Below are 9,295 nucleotides of genomic sequence, written 5' to 3'. Positions count from 1 at the left end.
GGAAAAGATTTTTTTCAGTCGTCTTGTGCTTTTTATCTTCTTTTTCCATCGAGTCTGTAAAAATCATCAAACCGCTTCGGGCAGTCTTGCACACAGTGTCGTCGATAATGTGAAAGAGACGAGTAGAAAACGGAAGAGTTACGTCATAGAAGAAACGTAGGAAAAGGCTTGATCTTTCTGGTCAAGCCCTGGAGGTTGGTGGCGGCTCTTAAAAGGGCTCTTTAGCCGGTGTCGTACTTTTTCTATCCTTCACTGGCTCCCATTCATGAACGTGTCAGCTACGAAGTCGACCTTTCCCTGCCTCGTTGCTCCATCGTAGAACTCTGACGAGTAGCAGAGCAAGCCTTTACTACTTTCATCACTTTTTATCGTCACTCGCTTCAAGAGCTCGTACGTCCATTTTTTAATTCGCTCTGGATAGTCTAGTGCGGTCTTCGTCCCTCTGTGTTAGGTACAAGAGACCGTATTAAGCTCGTAATTCTTGTAAAGTAAGATCTTAGAGCGAGAGAGAAAAAGAGAGAGGAGAGGGTGGTTTCTTTTGAAAGGTAAAGACCTCCGTGCTCGTCGTTGAATGTGTACTTTGCCTACCGTTAGACAAGGACTCTTGGATTGTGCATATAATTTTCTCGCACGTCGGCTGTGTCAATTTACTTTGTTACATGGATAATAGACTGATGAAACCAACGAATTATTTTCTTCCATACAAAATATGAAATTAACGTGAAAGTAATAAGTAAATATAATAAACAAGTTAACATGCATTACAATAATTTATTCCTTTGCGTAGTAACACGTGAAACAAATAAAATATGTCAGAAAAATGTAAAATGTTTAGAAAATTATCAATAATATAAAAAATATTGCATTGAGAAACACCGTTGGGTCGGATGATCTTTACGAGCATTCGCATTTGTAAAGCTCAATATATCTTGCAATGCAATGTACTAGGATGTAGTTCAAGCGGACACCTATATTTCATAACGTCGCGGAATGCAGAAAAGTAAACTGGTATTAGCTTCCAGGCACCGAATAGGAATAAAAAGAATGGCAGTTTCTCGAAGGGTTGTTTCAATGCCTCCAGCGTATAACAAAAAGTTAAAGTACGTTTAGAGATGAAAACTTGGAAAGCTTGAAAGTATCTTTCACGGTGGGTACTGTCGTTCAATTCAAAATGACAATGTAAGTCTTGGTGAGCTTGGATTTCAATAAATAGATTGACCAAAATTTTGTACATTTCTATTTTAACATTTACATAAGCAAATAACAATAATCATATCATTTTACATTAATGATAATTTACATTATTTGATCCTCGCAAATATTTATTATATCTATCAACGGCATATGCTACAGGATCTTTATTCTATTTATTAAACGAACTAGTTCAGACTATCTTGGAAAATAGTCCTGTCATCGCTCAGGCTTAAGCCTCGCGTAAGCGACGACCTTATTAGACAAGCCTGATTTGTATCCTCCGGCAAATGCTCGGCATTTCCATATGCCTCGGGAATTCACCTCCGGAACGACGACGGCTTTCCGCTTGCGATTCTGTAGAAATCTTCGTACCAAAGTCTCAACGTTTTCTTTAGAATCTTATTATCTTTGCGTTTTACTCAACATCTATGACAAAGTAGATAATCTCGTCAAAGATTTCTCTACTTAGAAGGAATTTAAAAATTAGATACTCAAATTTAATTTTGTGAATATTTTTACTTACTACATGTGGAATTATTAGAATACAAGTGTATTTGGGTATTTGTGACATCTTGATTAAAGAATCATGTAATACTTGGTTAAATAATCGTTTGGGTTTCGTGGAAAGTTTCGCACGTATGCCTTAACAATAATTGAATTTGATCTTTTATTGAAAAAGGGTACGATACTAACATTATTTCCGGCTCACGGTTCGTCTAACTTGTCATGTGCGGTTTGCGGGAAACGCGGGACGCTTCGCTGTGCATTCCGGTTGAATCAAATATTCACATTATCGGCGTTGCGGTGACAAGCTACACTTCATTATTTTCTCGCGGTAAACACGCGCGAGAGGACCATTCAACCGGTTCACAGTCAACTACGTTCAGTTGAACGCGTGCGTTCGTGAAAGTCCAAGTTTTATCAACTTCCACTAAGATATATTAAAATGGGATCTAATGCAAATAGGACACTTTAGGAAAAGTAGCAACCTCTTGTTACTTTTACCTCAAAAATAAAAACAATAAAAAAGGGAATATATCGAGCAAAGTGAGTGAATCTATGCGTTGCCTGCATGCTTGCTTTTCGATGCAAGCTCGATCGTTCCACGCGCGGAATCCGCATCCTGCCGATATCGTTCGACAGTCGCAGTTGCGGTTGACGGCTCGACAATGCCAACAGCCAAATGCAAGCTTGGTCCGATGTCTGCACCACCATGCAGCTCTTTCCTTCGGCGTTGCCACCACCAAACTATAGCTAACTAAACCTAGCGCTATTCGTAAATCTGCAAACACAAACTGGTTCGTTGCTTTTCTGTCGCTGCAGTGTGTACTTTTGAGTTTTTAAAGCTACTAAATGTTCCTTTCATTCAACGTGAACGTCGCATTAAATTTTTTTTCTCTCTGGTTTCGGCTAAAAACATTTAGCTCCAAAATATTAACACCATATTTTATATTATAATATATTATCAGACGTACAATATTAATTAATAATACATATTATATACAAAATCATTATGAATACTCACCATCTTATTTGTATATACTTTCACGAATAAGTATTATCAAGAAAGGAGTCTTACAATTAATAGAAGCAAAAAGCCTAACGCGTCGTTGCTGCATTAACTCGGACCATTTTGAATTGTCGAGTATTCAATTGTATCTGGATGCTTTTCACTTCGACACGCTCTCACTAAGATTCGGGATACACTCGTTCTTTCTCACCCTCCGACACGAACAGTGAGAACTTTCTCAATCGTCATAACATTTTATTTTCCTTACAATGAAAAGACAAAGAGGTTCGTAACTCCTACTTTCTCTTTCTCGTCCGTGTTCGTTCTCGGAACTTGAGGGGGAAAAAACGAAACGCCCATTAACGACGTATTTCTTCTCTCATTGTTCCGTTCCTCGATTGCCTTGGACTCGGGCAAGGTTTTAATTAAAAGTTTCTCATTATTCCCGTTGTTTGGAGGAAGGCCCGTCGTGTGCCCGAGGTTTACGTTTGAAACGGGTAACGAGCCCTGTTTACGGTGTCCGTCCTGCGGCTGGAGTTAATCCTCTAAGGAATAGAAGTGAAAGCCAGAAAGAGAAGGGAATAAAAATTCACATGTAGTTGTTGCGTAAACATGAAATGCAAGTTATAACACTTGTACCTACCAACACATTTTGTTCTATCGTTCAACGTGTTAAAAAGGGCGCCAGTTGAAAAGAAAAAGAGAGAGTGAGAGAAAGAAAAGTGCAAGGCAGCGAATGGATTTTAACTCGTTCAAAAGCTTTTCGTAAAAAAAGATAGAGAGAGAGAGAGAAAACCGAGAGTTGTTAGGCGTCGTAGATCACACGTTTTTCGAAAGCGTTCTAACGCGGTAACATTGTAATACGAGTATACACCAATTCTAGTATCCGTCACGTTTAAGAAACGATAGAATATTCCAAATAGAGAAATTTCATGAAAAAAGACAAAACGAAACAATAAAAGGTTCGAACAACGATCAATAAAAATTCATTTTCACGATATGGTATTTCTCAATCTGTTTTCAGATAGAAATTGCGGTTGAAAATACGCACTTTGTTTTCGAATCGAGCTTCATTATCCTGCAGACATCAATTTTTCGAATAATCAGTAATAAAGCCTTCGACTTTATTCGAGTTACCGGTACAAACTACACTGTGCTATTGCTGTGTATGCAGTCCAGTAGGAGGAAGGAGAGGGAGAAACGGCCGACGTTTGGTTCGTTAAATGAAACAAAGCCGTTACAACGAATGGGTATTCAGGTTGGTCTGGTTTAGGGGGTAGAGAGGATGAAACGGAGGGGAAAAAGAGAGAGAGAGAGAAAGAGAAGGGAGTGGAACGCGAAAGTTGGAAAGAGCAACGAGAGAAGAGGAGAGAACCAGGCAGAGAGGTAAATGGTGCCGAGTGGTTGGTAAATTAAAATTGTTTCTCGATTTGAAGTGAAAACATTCCGTGTACACCAGCTTACCCGCAAACCTACCTGCTACTCCTTTTTCTGTTATTACGAAGTATCCGTGGTTTTTTCGCGGTTTCTGCATCCTCTCGAGAAGGAAGGAACGATGGGGTTCGGGGGTAGTAGAAAAAGAAAAAAAAACAGGATTGAAATCGGCGCTACGTAGGAATATCGAAAGAGAAACCAAAATCTGTTCTCCTTTGTGGTAGAAATCCTCGGTTATTGGCCTTGTTTGCTATTCCTCGTTAATTATTTCAAATAAATGTATTCAACGACTATAGATATAGGCGTGCGAATTTTGCCATAAAGATATATCATTGTTTTAATGTAATAGAAGGAAATCCAAATGTCGGCTTGAATTGTACGAAATTAAATGATATAGATGTTTGCGCACGTCGACAGATTCGAGGACACGAGTATTGCATTTATGATATAGGAGATGTTATATGTTGCGCGCGATGTTGGATCTCAACGAAGAAATTTGAATTTACTACGTTACGAAATATATAGAAAGTAAAATAAAAATGAAAATTCCAAAAACGATAATACGAAATCATTTGGAACCTTTGTTAAATAAAAAGAGAAAGGTATTGAAAGAAAATTGTCACTTTACGTTTATTCTTTTTCTATACAGCAGCGTACGAGAACATATCTCGAAGGCCAATAGGCCATTGGATAGTTGGGCAATTTGTGTCAGCGTAAAAAAAAAAAAGATGTAAAAATAAAAGGAAATAAAAGACCATAACGTTGGTGAGTCGATGGAGAGTCGAGATCAGCGTAAAATAAGTTAGCAAAAGCCGTGTTCGGTCTTTTGTCCTTACATCCAGCTCGGTTTCTCTCTCTCTCTCTCTCTCTCTCTCTCTCTCTCTTCTCAACCCCTGCTTGTCTCCCTGCTTCACCCAGCCACCCTCCTGTCCTCTCTCTTTCACCCTTTTGTTTCTCCCTCCACTGACTCTTCCTCTAATCGTCTCTCCATGCACCAACCAAAATGCTTCGCGAACGTTCAGTAGAAGCTGGATCGTCCGCGGTTTTTGTAGAAACGACCTCGGTATTTCTCCCCGAGTGAAATTAACGATCGCTGAATACCGGCGCGCACCTTCGCCCTTGCTAGGATAAAGCAAGAGGGTTTATGGCTTGCATGTACACACCCACGTAGGTAATACTGTTCTTTCTCTTTTTCTTCTTCCTCCTTCCCTTCTTTTCCTCGCAGTCTTTTTTCCTTTCTATTTGTTTTAATCCTTTCTCGTCACACAAACTTTACCAACACCTGCGTACACCCTTGCTCTTTAAGACCAGTAAAAAATATCATCAAAGTATAATCTATTTGTAATATTTTAATATTCGTCAAAGTAAGAAACAACTTATTAGCAATAAATAAATATGTTATTAGTTGATTCATTTCAATAATTTCAATGATTTCATTTCAAAACAGTTTCTCCATAATATTAATTAGCAAGTAATAGAGATAAAGAGACCTAATCTCTTAGGTTGAGACAATATGTTTCTCTCCAGTAGAAATGGATAAATGCATATATATATATAAACGTGTGTGTGTGTGTGTGTTTGCGAGCGTGAACGCTTATGTAAGAAGGACTATACAGATATTGTGCGAAGAAGCAAGAAGCTGCTCATTGAGAAAGCGTGTTTCTTGAAAACACGCTTGCGAGTAACGCCCCAAATTGGCAAAGAGCCATCGCACGATATCTGACTCGATCTGTGTTACACTTTGTTATGAAAGACCAAAAGTGACTACCTTTAATTTCTAGATGAAAGCGGGAACGAATGATGAGAGAGGATCACTTACCTGAAACAGAAAAATATAATCTAATTATACACAGAAGAAAAATCAAATATCCTGTTAAAAAAATATATATTCTACTTAAGAAAATAAAGAGAAAAGTAATGAAATGAAAAATCATAAGCGTAAAAGATAGAACGGGTTTATGAGAGAATTGGCGAATGATGGTTATAAATGATTTCATTTCGAGCTCGTATACCACAGTAAAACGACGTTAGATTGTCTATGTGAAATGTGTCTCGTCAGAAAATAGGTTTACATATTCATAGAGTTACGTTGCTATAGAGTTAGGGTGAGTAGAACTGTATTAATTCCCACCTACTCATTTTACCTTCTGTTATCTCTCTTTCTCTCTTTCTGCAACGCTTATATGTTTCACTTTTTTTCCATTAACAACTTTTTGTACAAAAAAATAATTATGTCACCGTTATATATGGTATATATAATAATGCTTGTAGAATTTGTCCATTTTTTGTTTGATTTCAGTTTGGTAATAATAATTAGAAACGGAAGAAAAGAAAACCGATATAATAGCAGATGGGATGCTTTATAGAAATGGGAGGACAACGACAAAAAGACTTACGAATACTCGCGTAGGATCGTTAGTCCGTCATGCGGACAAATGTTTCAGACCGTTCTTTTCCTATCGATCTCTCTTTTTTTTCCCCACACACCCACATCCTTTCGTACCATTTCCATCGTAACACCTCCCTTCCCCTTTTTCTCTTTCGTTCTCTCTCTTTTCGCACCTCTATTCATTCTCTGACAGAAAACAGAACATTCGTGTAGAAAAATTCCATGTAACGAATCTTGTCATCCATAGCGTTCGCGTTTCCGATCACGTTTTCGCAGTATTGAATCATCCAATTAGTGTCGTCGCAGAAGTGAGAAGCACCATGTATGACACCAAGTGGTCAGGGGGTTAAAGTGCAGATGTATCTTCCGGAAAGGAGACTGAGCGAAATTTTACGGATGGGTGAAGAATTTTACGGGAAAAACGTGAGCAGCCTGGCGATTTATGTAGTTTAAAATGAAGTGTAGAGGATTTAGTGTTATAAAATCGATTTGATATACTTGTAACATAGACTTCGAAGTATTTAACATTAAACATAAGTTGAAAGGTACGAAAGAAATGCTTACAAAAAGATTTAAAATAAATTATGAGTTAACAAAAACAATGTTTAACTCAACAAAATATGATATTTGATAAATCCGACTGCCTACTCTTACAAGAGGATGAGGGGGTGTAGAAAATTGAGGGTAGGAGAAGGAAGGTACTCCGTCGTATAAAATATTCGCCAATTCATTTCGGCTAGCACACATAATTAAAGCACCATGTGTGCAGGAGGTTCACCATAAATCTCTGAGATCAGCAATAACGTTGGCGACTTGGCTGTAGCCGTCGGTAGTAGTGCTGATGGTGATGGCCATGGAGTAGGGTAGTAGTAGTAGTAGTATTAGCAGTAGTGGTAGTGGCATTGCTGGTGTTACTACTTGCTAGGCCACCAGTGTTAGCAAGCAGCTAGTTCCGTTGGTTACGCCATCTAGGGTAGCATGGTGAAAAATGGTTTGGTATCAAGTCGCGAGAAATTATGTGAATGTTCTCACCCTGAACCAAGAAGACGGACATAAAGAAGAAATAGAAAAAAGAGGAAGAGTTCCCTTAGCGAATCCAAGAAAGAGAAATCCCCCAGAGGCAAGACCGAGATGTCTAGACTTGACTGAGCTTTCGAAAGAGCGTAGGTATTCAAACCGATTTGCGTAGATTCACTCGACAAAAAGTCACACCGAGAAAATCCAGGATTTACATTGGTAATGCGCACGACCATAAAAAGAACAAAAGAAAGAAAGCAACATTAGCCCTGATTCTCGTGTAACAGCAAAAGTGGAATAAAAGCTATTCGATCATCACGCGATACTCCCATGTTCCCAAATAATAGTTTTATAGGAAATAAACCTTCAGTCAGAAAAAATGAATCTGTTCAACAACGATGGCAAAGTTTGCGTAAAGTGTCAGATAGTTAGGAATGCGAAAGACCATGAGAAGGAAGTCTTACCCGAATAGGTATCCTAGGACCATGATTATACAGAAACATCAGGCTCGTTTATCATTCGAGCCATGCGCCATAGCAGGGTACGCGATCTGTCTCTTCGCGGTAAGATAGCCAAACCCTTATGTGGGAGGGCTAGCCAAAGCATAGCCGCATCTGGACGGCCTCCAAAAGAACAAGACACCCTCCTCAGTATCTTCTGGCTCGGTTCAGGCACCGTCGACTTCATAAATTCCATTGAGCCCCCACCTTAAGCCAGAACCGCGTAACTGTTTCTAACCAATTATTATAAATAAAATGTGGCCAGCCGTAATGACAAACGGCAAGGGTGTAGGGGAAGGCGGACACCGTGGCACGCCGTGGCACACAACGCGTTCTTCGCCAATGGGCTCCGAGCCATACCCCTCACTAGACTATACCGCTACCGAGATTACACCGATTTTCTCATTTTATTTTCCTCCTATAACGCTCGATATAGTATCCATATGCGAGATATACGAGGGAACAAAGTTGGAGAATTTTTATGACGGTAAAAGATACAATAGTGTCGTCTTAAACTTCAAGGAAATCTCTAATCTCATATGAGGTCCATAAATTATCGTCTAACACGATGAACAAATTTCCTTTTACGGTAGATTTAATGGGGTCGACGATCATTCGTAAAATAACTTGTTTCAAAAATTATACTCTAGTTCATGTAATTTATTGACTTTTGCAAAATTGCTACTTCGCGCGAATGCAAAAAATAATTGACATAAGATTATATTTGACAAAGAGAATGCAATAAATACGTTCGTAAAACTTTGTATCACGATTAAATCCATATTACGTTTGTCAAGACGTTCCTGCAGTTGTTGTTTGCAAGTAAGAAAAGAATATGTCATTCTGGCAAGATTTCTTGGCACTCCGTGCCTGATATAAGTATCACTTTATTGGTCGTTAAGCGAGACGAGAATTATTCTTTTCGTTTTATCTCTTCCCTTTCTTCTTTTTCTTATTTGTCCCCTCTGCTCTCGCAAAAATTGTGCAGAGAAGAAAGTGGAAATGAAAAATAAGGCTTTTTCCGATCAAGAGGAGATTGATACGTGCGATTTCGATCGGAAAAAAACGAGCAAACCTTAATGATGATGGGGAGCCAAACAAATCATCCTATCCATCATTCGACTTCCTTCGTGGTACACGAGAGCTTTTTTGTACCATAGAAAGAGATATCTTTCTCCTTGAAAACCAACAAAACCAAGTCGACCAATCTATATTCTATACTTTGTTCTACTCTCCCCTTAACAACTTTCT

At 38.7% G+C, this 9,295-nt stretch overlaps 1 protein-coding gene across 2 annotated transcripts in view; it reads right to left on the bottom strand.

Annotated features, from left to right (window-relative positions):
* Nucleotides 1–1,726: 1,726 nt before the first annotated feature.
* LOC149033410 (uncharacterized) overlaps nucleotides 1,727–9,295 on the bottom strand; it is a 199,318-nt gene continuing 191,749 nt past the window's right edge. The window contains exons 6-7 of one of the 2 annotated variants that reach the window (XM_089179563.1): nucleotides 3,348–5,957; nucleotides 1,727–3,249 (exon numbers count right to left, since the gene is read on the bottom strand). The gene's annotated coding sequence lies outside the window, so the exon portion shown is untranslated. Of the gene's footprint in view, nucleotides 5,958–9,295 lie in introns of both variants that reach the window. The other variant, XM_089179562.1, reaches the window with a different exon arrangement.

Source organism: Polistes dominula, unplaced genomic scaffold (assembly GCF_049000335.1).
Source record: "Polistes dominula isolate Pdom_NZ unplaced genomic scaffold, Pdom_raw_medaka contig_27, whole genome shotgun sequence".
Taxonomy (NCBI): Eukaryota; Metazoa; Arthropoda; class Insecta; order Hymenoptera; family Vespidae; genus Polistes; species Polistes dominula.
Note: the sequence above shows the minus strand (reverse complement) of the source record. Positions and strands in the feature narration are given on the sequence as shown.